Source organism: Ctenopharyngodon idella, chromosome 17 (assembly GCF_019924925.1).
Source record: "Ctenopharyngodon idella isolate HZGC_01 chromosome 17, HZGC01, whole genome shotgun sequence".
Taxonomy (NCBI): domain Eukaryota; kingdom Metazoa; phylum Chordata; class Actinopteri; order Cypriniformes; family Xenocyprididae; genus Ctenopharyngodon; species Ctenopharyngodon idella.
The window spans coordinates 16,021,353-16,034,368 of NC_067236.1; positions in this window are offsets into that span (position 1 = coordinate 16,021,353).

Here is a 13,016-nt window from a genome sequence, read left to right on the forward strand (position 1 = left end):
CAGTGCAGCTTCAAAGGACTCGACACGATCCCAGACGAGGAATAAGGGTCTTATCTAGTGAAACAATCGGTAATTTTCTAAAAAAAAAAAAAAATGTATAGACTTTTTAACCACAAATGCTCATCTTGCACTAGCTCTGCGATGCGCCACACATTACGTAATCACGTTGGAAAGGTCACATCTGACGTAGGCGGAAGTACCGATCTAGTGTCTACAAAGCGAACGTGCAAAGACTAAGTCAAACGCCCTTTACAAAAAAGGTAAAACAATCATGTCGGATGATTTTGAAGTTGGAGGAGAAAATGAGATTGAGTTCTTCGCCCTACTGCGGTACTTCCGCCTACGTCACGCGTGACCTTTCCAACGTGATTACGTAATGCGTAGCGCATCACAGGGCAGTGCAAGGTAAGCATTTGTGGTTAAAAAGTATATATATATATATTTTTTTTTTTTTTTCAGAAAATGACTGATCATTTCGCTAGATAAGACCCTTATTCCTCGGCTTGTATCGTGTAGAGCCCTTTGAAGCTGCACTGAAACCGCAATTTGGACCTCCACTTTATGGAGAAAAATCCTGGAATGTTTTCCTCAAAAACCTTACTTTCTTTTTGACTGAAGAAAGAAAGACATAAACATCTTGGATGACATGGGGGTGAGTAAATTATCAGGAAATTTGAATTCTGAAGTGAACTAATCCTTTGCCCCATTGACAAGAATAGACAGTAAATAATACTAAAATAATACGAATATGGTTTTCCAAACTCAGAAAATAGCATACAAATATATGTAAACTTTAAACATTGCCTGGAATAACAGTTTTAAAGTATTGCGGATATGAAAGGATGGTCAATATAAGTCCATGACATGCAACGTAAACAAAAAATCACTGAACGCACCATTAAGAAATAAATGATTAAATAAGACAATTATGAAACAATCATCATACTTAATTGCTCATTAATTTCCACAAAGTTATCAGTCATATAATGGCTCAAATACATTTTAACCCTTGCAATGGTAATTGGATAAGTGTCTCCTGAGCCTCAGATTTATTGAATCTCTGTCTTTGTTGATGAAGTAAACTATCTGTATGCCCCTTCTGATCTAATGAGGAATCCATCACAAAGGCCGACTGTGACTCCTCTCTAGCTTATTATATGAAGGAGTTCTGCTGTTCTTCGATCACCAGACTCAAGTCCTGAAACAAGCCCATTGATCAGCTGGTGTTATGTTCTCTGTGATTCATCAGCCTCAAGGGGTGCGTTCTACTAGTATTGCATTAGTAAGCAGAGTTCCTCTTATTTTTTACACATTTGTGAATCCTCAATACTTTCGTCTGAATAGTAAAAGCCTCAATGAGGTTCATGGCTCATGTAGTGTCTATATTATTCATCACAGAAGTGATAATGAACATGTCTGCCCATATATCCCTGAGAAAAAAGTTATTTCAGTCATAACACAGCAAGATATTTTAGTTGTGACTCAAAAAGATCAATATTTCAAATCTATGTGCTATTGCTTTGCTCCATGCTGTGAGCTCAAAAATGTAAATCATGAAACCACCAGGGTACATTTGATTATGATGAAGTGTAGTTTTGCTGTCACCAATGTCATCATTTTATCAGACTGCATGTAGCTTGATAGAAAATTCCCCTGCAAGACCCTCTAAAATAAAAGCCCCATATACAACTCAGTTAAACCCAGGAGATCTGATTTAAAAATCTAGTTGCATTTGTATACATGTATGATGAATATTCAGATGCTCTTCCTTTGCTTATGTTGTGATACAGTGGTTATATCTAACGGTTTGTTTCAATAGTGAGTTTGCCTCTAACAGGCTGCATTAGGACAGATCTCCAAAATCCTTTTGCTGCAGTTCAAGGCATGACTCTTTCCAAAACTCAGGCAACCAGCAAATTGAATTCTCCAAACAACTGGAGTGAGAGAGCTGCAGTTCTTTGTATGTAAGGTTCTCATTTAAGCCATCGGGTCTTACTGAAATACTTGATCAGGGATATAAAGTGGTTTTGCAGTGGCTACCCAGTGATTACTGACAGAGCAGGGTAGGATGTGCCATGTTTTAGTTGTCCTCTAAGGGGATTGATCGATAACAGAAGCAGAAATTCAGAAAATCATTCTCCTGTGTGGAAGTTCTGTCTCTGCTGGCTTGTCTGTGCTCTGCTTTGATGTTTTAGTACAGTATGCTGTAGTCCACTGCTGTTCAGTGTCTGGATTTCAGGTGATGGATTTCAGTAGGGATTTCACTATATGCTGGACATTTGTCCTCAGTTAAGCAGCTGTGGCCAGCATAACACACTTCTATGCACTTCTGTATGGCACACACATTCTCTGCCTCTCAGTCTTTTTCTCTCATGTTTACCCAAGCAAATTAAATTATATGAACCTTGAGTATATTTTGAAAAACTGATTTATGAACTTATTATATTTAAGGCTCTTAGTCATAGTGTGTTTAATATTATATATTCTGAATACAAAAATGAAAAAAAAAAAAAAAACAACAACAGATGAGTTTAAAGAGTTAGTTCACCCAAAAATGAAAATTCTGTCTTTAATTACTCACCCTCATGTTGTTCCACACCTGTAAGACCTTTGTTCATCTTCGGAACACAAATTAAGATATTTTTGATAAAATCTGATGGCTCAGTGGGGCCTTCATTGACAAGATCATTTCTTTTTTCATTGCCCAGAAAGCTACTAAAGATGTATTTAAAACAGTTCATGTGACTACAGTGGTTCAACCTTAATGTTATGAAGCAGCATTTTTTGTGCACCAAAAAACAAAATAACAACTTTATTCAACAATATCTAGTGATGGGCGATTTCAAAACACTGCTTCATGAAGCTTCGAATTAGCTCACAAATCTTTTGTTTCGAATCAGTGGTTCGGAGCGTGTATCAAACTGCCAAATTCACGTGATTTCAGTAAACGAGGCTTCGTTACTTCATATGTTTTGCGAAATTTCAATGGTTCACCACTGGGGGGCGTGACTTTGGCAGTTTGATACAAGCTCCGAACCACTGATTCGAAACAAGAGATTCATAAAGCTTCGAAGCTTCATGAAGCAGTGTTTTGAAATCGCCTATCACTAGATATTGTTGAATAAAGTCATTGTTTTTTTTTTTTTTTTTGGCGCACAAAAAGTATTTTCATTGCTTCATAACATTAAGGTTGAACCACTGTAGTCACATGAACTGTTTTAAATATGTCTTTAGTAGCTTTCTGGGCATTGAACGTGTTAATTGTCTTGCTGTCAATGCAGGCCTCACTGAGCCGTCGGATTTGATCAAAAATATCTTAATTTGTGTTCCGAAGATGAACGAAGGTCTTACGGTTGTAGAACAACATGAGAATGAGTAATTAATGACAGAATTTTCATTTTTAGGTGAACTAACCCTTTAAATGATTAAGCTATTTGTTTAGAGAACTTTTTTGGGGGGACAAATGGCATTAAGAATTTGGTCACTTAAAAATAAGTGAACAATAAGTGACTCTACTGTAAGAAGAGTTATTAGTGAATTTCATTTAAACTCATTGGATGATATTGGTGTGCAAACAACTGGCAATTTTTAATTTTTGGAAGATATATACATTTATGATATATAATATAAATGAAAAAAGAGGACACATATGTACAGTACAAACGATTTCACATCCAGGAGCAGAAAAGTATCTTTAAATGAATGTAAAGATGTTTCTATATCCCGTTCAAATGTCTGGGGTCATTATGATGTTTTGTTTTATTTATTTATTGCTTTTTTGGGGGGAAGAAATGAATACTTTTATTCAGCAAGGATGCATTAAATTAATCAATAGTGACAGTAAGGACATTTTGTAATGTTACACTGGATTTCTATTTCAAATAAACGTTGTTCTTTTCTATTCATCAAAAAATCATGAAAAAATAATGCTTTCCACAAAAATATGAAGCAGCACAAAAGAAATGTTTCTTGAGCAGCAAATCAGCATATTAGAATAATTTCTGAAGATTCATGTGACACTGAAGAATGGAGTAAGGATTACATTTTAAAATGTAATCATATTACATATTAAAATATATAAAACAATAATATTTCACAACAGTACTGTTTTTTACTCTATTTTTGATCATATAAATGGTTTGGTGAGAGACATTAAAGAGACTTAATCAAAGCTTACATCACATTGCATACTAATCTACATAGTCTTTCTGGTAAATGTGTTCACATGTGGAATTGATACAAATATGACTAATCTGATATAGAAGTAGTTTGACTAACTTACAGAACAGCTATAATAAACCCCATTACAAGTGCATGAAGAGGTCACTGATGTTATTAATGAGTTCACTGACTGAAACTGGTCAGTGACAACCAATAATGTCAAGCCAAAGGTCAATGTAATTAATGACTAAAGGAAGTCCCATATGAGTGACTGTTAACATGATGGGTAAAACTTTAGTATAGGGAACACATATAAACTATTAACTATGACTTTTCCCTCAATAAACTCTGCTTATTAATAGTTAGTAAGGTTGTTAAGTTTAGGTATTGGGTAGGATTAAGAATGTAGAATAAGGTCATGCAGAATAAGGCATTAATATGTGCTTTATAAGTACTAATAAATAGCCAATATTCTAGTAATATGCATGCTAATAAGCAACTAGTTAAAAGACCATAAAATAAAGTGTTACCACATGAGGACAATGTGGTAAAAGGACAGATGCACAAAAAATACCACATGATACTTTTAATAAGGAAATGATAAGATAGCTGTTGATGGTACCACTGTCAGTTAGTTATGAAATCAGTGCATGTATTAGTGGGGTCAGAGATTTAACATTATTAGTATGTTCAGATATGCACAGATATACACTCTAAAAAATGCTGGGTTAAAAATAACCCAATTTGGGTTAAATATGGACAAACCCAGCGATTGGATTGTTTTGACCCAGCGGTTGGGCCGGTTAAACGTTGGGTTGGTTAAATGTTTGACCCAACTAGCTGAGTAGTTTTACTATATTTTGCTCGCTTAAAATGAACAACCAATTAGGTTGGAAATTAGCATATATTAATATGTTTAATAAATAAATGTTTATTAAGTGTAATAAATAATAATAAAATAATAAACATTTATTAAATGTTCACCTTTTGATTATTACTGTTGCCTCTAGTAATTAATTATGTGTCTGATTTTTAATTTCCAACCTATTGGGTTCATTTTAAGTCAGCCATATAGTCATTTTTAATCAAGAGTTGAGTTAAATAAAACTACCCAGCAGGTTGGTCAAACATTTAACCCAACTGCTGGGTCAAAACAGCCCAATCACTGGGTTTATCCATATTTAACCCAATTTGGGTTGTCTAAAGTGTCTAAAGTGTCTTCTGATAAATAAAATGCATTTTAATAGATTCTCTTAAATTTGAACAAATACTTTTTTTTCACTATTGCTAACAGTTTATGTAATGATGTCAACCTGATGTATGTCTGATGTACCTATGCTGCCTCTTAAGCAGATTAGTAGCATGCTTATTAAATCACAGTGAGTTTAAACTGACAACTAAATGGATAAACTGCCTTTGCAGTGCACCATATTACCGGTAAACCAATTGTGTGCATTAAGATTTATTAATATATTTATTTTTAAAAAGATTTATTTATTTTCAGTTATTGCAACAAGTGACATTTTTAACCTTACAGTGCAACAATTGACCGTGACTAAGCTTGAAAAATGGCCTTTGTGTAAATGCTGTTATGCTATACATTACAAATCTTTTGACAATTTTGCAGTTATGAATCAAGTTGATGGCATCTGCGGTAGTCGTTGCTCACGCGGGGGTGGAAGAGGGCTCTCATCGCCATGGAGATAAGAGTGCTTCATTTTTTGCGTGAGTGGAGTGGCGCGTCAAGGTCAGAACCGAAGTGTTCCTGTGCCGTCTCACAGCCCACACAAGAGAGGGAGGAACGGGGCGCGCTGGTAATTGTTCACCGGGGAGGAAATCTACTCTAAGGGTTTGACTGTAATGAGAGGGATGGACTGTAAATAGGGATGCTTTTCTACTGTATTTCCTCCAGTCAGTGCTCTGATGTGGTAGCATTATAATTTACTTGAAGTATTCAGCTTTTGGGCATCAGAACAAAAGCTCTTTTATCTTCGTTAGAAGTAAAAAACTAAACCTTACTTAGTAGCAGTGTTGGGGGTAACTCATTACAAGTAACTTGAGTTATGTAATCAGATTACTTTTTCAAGTAACTAAAGTAATGCATTACTTTTTCTAATAAGTAACGTGAGTTATTTTTTCACATTTATTGACCGACAGCTCTCCTGTCCCCATGTTGAGAGAAATAAAGAGGTGTTGTGTGTGCTGTGTGAACATGATGGTTATTGTAGTTCTAGATTAAATGTGAACATGCATTTACTCATCTCACTTGCACGAAAAATCCTTATTTTTCAAAAGTAAAAAAAAACAGTGAAATGCAATCTCAAAATTTTATGCAAACCTGTAATAATTAACTATATTAAGTTACACAAATATACTTTATGTATTTAATCTCACTTTATTAACCAATGTCTTTGCTGCTGACCTTCAATGATCTAATTCAACTATACTAATAAGCAAAAATGACTTTAGATTAGATTTAGAAATAAGAGTGTTGAACTTCCTTCTCCTGTATCCTATTCTTCTGTAATCTTCTGTAATGTAACGCATTACTTTTCATAAAAAGTAACTAAGTAACTGAATTAGATACTTTTTTTAGGGAGTAACACAGTATTGTAATACATTACTTTTACATACATGTGAATGGTAGGAGTCCACTTCAAGGATGTCTGTGTATGTTTTCTATATTTTTATATAACCAAACATTTACTTTTTTTCAGTAATGGCAATAGTTCAAGGTGTGATTTGGCTCCAAAATAATGATTACTATTGCAAACATGTGTTTTATGTGTCACACTGTAGAGAGAATCCTGCAGCTTTTGCTCCAATGGTGAGGGCAGATGGAAGAACAGCCATGTCTGTAATTATGTATGATTATGTGTCGCATCGAGTGGGAGGGAAGGCGAACTGTGGTTATGTAATTATTAATCAACACTGTCCATAACCCTCTGCCGGCGGCCAGGTACAGTGGAGGACCTCATCAGCTCAAAATGTAAGAGCTCTTTAGGTGATGAGAGACCGCTGTCATCAGTCAAATAGAAATCAGAGGACATACCCTCATCTCTGCATACATGAAAGATGAGTTAAAGTAGAGGGGCATGCAGTTATGTGATGGATATTTCATATTGTTTATTATATATATATATATATATATACAACCTGAATTCCGGAAATGTTGGGACGTTTTTTTAAATTTGAATAAAATGAAAACAAAAAGACTTTCAAATCACATGAGCCAATATTTTATTCACAATAGAAAATAGATAACGGGGGCAAGTTTACCATGGTGTAGCATTTCCTCTTCTTTTCAAAACAGTGTGAAGACGTCTAGACATCGAGGTTATGAGTTTCTGGAGTTTTGGTGTTGGTCCCATTCTTGCCTGATATAGGTTTCCAGCTGTTGAAGAGTTTGTGGTCATCTTTGATGTATTTTTCGTTTAATGATGCGCCAAATGTTCTCTATAGGTGAAAGATCTGGACTGCAGACTGGCCAATTCAGCACCCGGACTCTTCTACGATGAAGCCATGCTGTTGTAATAGCTGCAGTATGTGGTTTTGCATTGTCCTGCTGAAATAAACAAGGCCTTCCCTGAAATAGACGTCATCTGGAGGGGAGCATATGTTGCTCTAAAACCTTTATATACCTTTCAGCATTCATAGTGCCTTCCAAAACATGCAAGCTGACCATACCGTATGCACTTATGCACCCCCATACCATCAGAGATGATGGCTTTTGAACTGAACGCTGATAACACTCTGGAAGGTCTCCCTCCTCTTTAGCCCGGAGGACACGGCGTCCGTGATTTCCAACAAGAATGTCAAATTTGGACTCGTCTGACCATAGAACACTTTTCCACTTTGAAACAGTCCATTTTAAATGAGCCTTGGCCCACAGGAATCGACGGCGCTTCTGGAATATGTTCACATATTGCTTCCTTTTTGCATGCTAGAGCTTTAGTTGGCATCTGCAGATGGCACGGCGGATTGTGTTTACCGACAGTGGTTTCTGGAAGTATTCCTGGGCCCATTTAGTAATGTCATTGACACAATCATGCCGATAAGTGATGCAGTGTCGTCTGAGGGCCCGAAGACCACGGGCATCCAATAAAGGTCTTCGGCCTTGTCCCTTGCGCACAGAGATTTCTCCAGTTTCTCTTAATCTTTTGATGATGTTATGCACTGTAGATCATGAGATTTGCAAAGCATTTGCAATTTGACGTTGAGGAACATTGTTTTTAAAGTATTCCAAAATCTTTTTACGCACTCTTTCACAGCTCTGCCCATCTTTACTTCTGAGAGACTCTGCCTCTGTAAGACATCCCTTTTATAGCTAATCATGTTACAGACCTGATATCAATTAACTTAATTAGTTGCTAGATGTTCTCCCAGCTGAATCTTTTCAAAATTTCTTGCTTTTTCAGCCATTTGTTGCCCCCGTGCCAACTTTTTTGAAATGAGCTCATTTAGTAGATAACAGTGTAAAATTTCTCAGTTTAAACATTTGTTATGTTATCTATGTTCTATTGTGAATAAAATATTGGCTCACATGATTTGAAAGTCTTTTAGTTTTCATTTTATTCAAATTTAAAAAACGTCCCAACATTTCCGGGATTCGGGTTGTATATATTACTGTTTTTATAATAACACCATTCACATTTTCTCCAGAAAAATCTAGGTGTTCTTGAGGGTTTATATAAGCAGGGTGTTTTTTAGGCAACACATAACAAGGTCATTCTAAAATACAGTCTTGCTATAAACCTTATGATGCATCATGATGGCAGTTTTCTGTGTGTGGGTGTTATTTTTGACCTCTGTATTCTCATATGGGAGTCTTTAATGGCCATAATAATAGAATAATGAAAGCCATTTCTTTCTAAATGACTGCCAACCATCTCTTGAGGTCTATTTCTTTTTATGATTCTTGTCTAGGACAATGAAAGGACTAGTTGCTTAAGACAGTAATAGTTAGGAATATCTGAAATAACCTTTTTGACTAGATATTCGCCCTACAGGAGATTATTTGGAGTTAGAACCCAAGCTTTTGTGTGTGTTGCCTACCTATGCCCATCCACCCTGAAGACATTGTATGTGTGTGTTTGTTGGGTTCCCTGGCTATCAGGCTGGGAAGTGTCTCTGGGATCAATATGCTTCATCTCCCTCTGCAAAGTGGAAACAAGTCCAGTTCACTGATTTAGAGTCTCACTGGATGGCAAACACACACACACACACACACACGCTGCTCTCTTTGCCCCCAGCTGTTTGGAGATAGTCCTGAAACAGCCTCTCATTTGGCCTGCCGTGAAAGGTCTCAAGAAGGTGGGGTGCCACCCATTTCTGCAGAAGAGCCCATAATTACAGAAGCTGGGTGCCCTACTATTGGGGCACAAGTGAATAATAGGCACAATTTGTCTGAATAAATGCCCCATGCCCCATGTAATCTGATGACAGACGAAGCAAGAGGAGTGATGAAGTGATGTTTAGCTTAGATTGAGAGACTGTGATTCTTCACTATTATCTCATTTGGTGGACATCAGTCAGAGGCGCAAAAAAACAATATTAGGCTTGTCTCTTTTCTTTGGTCATTCTAACGTCAAATGAGAAAAATGGTGGATAAAAAATGAGTGGCAATCAGTATCAAAAGTTGTAATTTCTAATATATATATATATATTTATTAAAATCTATCTATCTATCTATCTATATCTATTTATCATCTGTCTGTTTCTTAGTGTACATGACTTTATGGCTCTGAGGGTATAAATTTGATTATCATGAGTCAGGGAAAAGTTGATTTACACTTTTAATCTGCAAGTCTACCAATTAGAGAAAACATTTTAAAGGTTAATGACTGAATAATAGCTGAATATTGACTCTCCAGGTAAAATTTGTTCAGAAACATCATTATTATTTATGATTTATGCACATCATTCATGTTCTTCTTCTTCGCCCTAATTTTATACTCATGAGCCTTGCAGCAATAGTCCACTGGCATAGCCCTATGGAAAAACAGAATGTCAACTTTTAGGCCATGTTTACACCTGGTAAGATGCATTCTGGTCAAGTAATCGAGGGAGACACATTCCTGATTACACCTGGTGTTTTAATCCATGTCTTTTGTCCATTTTCAACCACTCATGTCTGGGTTTGCTGCAACACAGGCTCATTGGAAAAACTTACCTGTGGCAACAATTTTGCAAAATGCAAAATATGTACCAATACATACATATCACTGCAGTTTCTAACAGAAATGAACACTAGAGGCTGTAAAACAGTAAGCGCTTTTAATCGTTTTCACACGATTATGATTACAGGGCCAGATTATGTATTAATAAAGACTTGTTTTCACGCGGCTATTGCACAGTTAGTATGTTATGACCTCAAAACACTTTTTACCACAGTGCATGATTTGTAAACTAATATATTTTGGAGTTTGCATCACCTTACCCAGCTCCATAAGTTCAGTTTTGCTGACATGCTAAGCTTGTTCGGTAGCTCAGCTGGTATAGAATTGTACTTGTGATGCGACGAGCTCAGGTACGAATCCTGTGAAAGACAAGTCACGGTAAAAGAGCTCAAAAACAAGCTAAAATGCCATGGTTACGATTGCGTTTTCATGTCACATTTGCTTTTGTTAACACTATCGGGTAGGTTTAGGGTTTAGTGTAGGTGTACGTTATTAAATGTGATGGAGCATTAAGCTTTTAGCGCCACTCACCAGACATTTCAATTCAAAACTGAGGTGATACGTACAAACTCCAACATAATAAAACATTGCCATATTCACGTTCATCTGTTCCGGAAAAAAAAATAAACACGCTTTCAGCACCACACACTGGACATTTCACTTTGAAACTGTTGCGAAACGTGCACGACGCAACGTATTTTGCGCTTTGCAAAAATGTTGACACAGGTACGTTTTTCTAATGAGCCCAGATCTTTCGATCTAATGAACAAAATAAGCTTGTGCAATTTATGAACACGACCGGAGATGATGGAAAAAGAGACGGAGAGCTTTCATTTCTGCTCTGACAGCTGCAAGACCATGTCAGACACTGTGAATGTGTTAGAAATCAGCAATGGTGAGAGAACATTGTGCTTGGTACGTTTTTCGTGTTTAAACCCAACTTCAGCCGACAAAGTTTAAATCCTGTCTTGCTAGCACGCTTCCCATAATGTTTTCGCATTAGGTCAGTAGGCAGGGAGCACACGGTCTTTTGTAGTTGTTCGAACACATTCGACCACATGAGCGTTTACACTATGAAAGCAATCCAGTCAAATGCGTTTTCAACTACCTCTGGAAGTGGTCGAAAGTGGACAAGCTCAAAACGTTTTAGACCCCATTTACACCTGTATTTAGCTTCGTCCACTTGTGATCCGATCGACCAAAGCACATCTTAAAGCTACAATATGTAAATTTTTCGCCGCTAGAGGTTGCTCATTCAAAACAAAGGCGTAGCTTGATGACGCCTTGATTTTGCGGAATCATGGGAGGTGTTGTCTTCACCTCACAGCCGGTGGAAAAGAATCAGGATGGGACTCGGGCAGAAATCATGTTCATGGATGAGATTATTAACGTTACTCTAGTATGAAGCAGAGCAGGGCAGAGTGTTGTGCGAACAGAAATGAGGCCGCTGGAGCGACTGATAATGAGAGACGAGCACGACACACGTCTCGAGAGCAGCGGAACTTTTATTATGCCGCAGTGGCCGCTTCCGCTTCTTCTGGTCATTCGTATGTGGGGTAAAGCATCGCTGTTTATCATATTAGATACATTTGTGTGTTGAAAGTTGTTATAGTGCTGCTCTGCGTTCACTCGGCAGCTGCTATGAGACACTTGTCGCACACTGCAGTAAGCTAGATCGATATTAGGCATGGTAAAACATGGTGCTAGCTGTAAATCAAGAAAACGAGATTTAAACAATAAGACTTACTGTGTTGAGCTATATAACATGATTCGTTTTTTGTCGATTAATGTATCCAAACAGTTGCTCACCTGTCTAATAAAACACATAATATATTAAAGTGTCTTTGGTGTTTCCATGGTTTCTACAAAATAAAACCGGAAACCGAGGGTAACACGGGTATGATGTCATTGATAAGCGACGCACGGACACGTCCCGAGTCCTGGTTAAAATTGCTTATTTCTCTGGATTTAAACATTCTTGGAAGCATTTGATATAATGTAAGTACACAAGTCAACAAAACATATAACATTGTTCTAGTGGTTTTTGGATATTTTAATCCAAATTTTATATATTGTGCCTTTAATACCAGGTTTAAACAGGGCCTCAGAAATTCCTGGCATGCATCTGACTACTGTTAAATGCATGTCAGAGTACACAATGTGTAGGAATTTTTGCCCACCTCTCGTGCTCGATGAGAATGGCTCAGGTTATATCTTTTGCGATGAAGGAGAAGAAGATGAATAATAAGTGGCACCTCTTAATGAGGGCACTGATTACACACAAAGCGCATCATCAATCAACAGGAGCATTTCTGCTTTAATAGAGCCAGACAAATGCAAAAAGGGTAAAATCAAGAGCTGCTGGCCTTCCATCTTTTATCATTCACTCTGCAATGTTAATATGAGTTATTTGTGTCATTATACCAAGAGTCTCAGCACAAGAAAAGAATGTTGATTAGCACCAAATCTGGAGACTTTCTTTGAAATGACTGTTGTCAGGAGAATCACACGATCGCATTAATTATGCTGAGCTGCTTTCTAAAGTAGTCTAATCAATGACCATAAAAACTGAGGTTACTTTTTTATGTGCAGAATTGATGTATAGTATTATATAGTAACAGTTCATCGTGATATAGAAATATGATCCTATATAATAAAATGCAGAACATTGTAAAA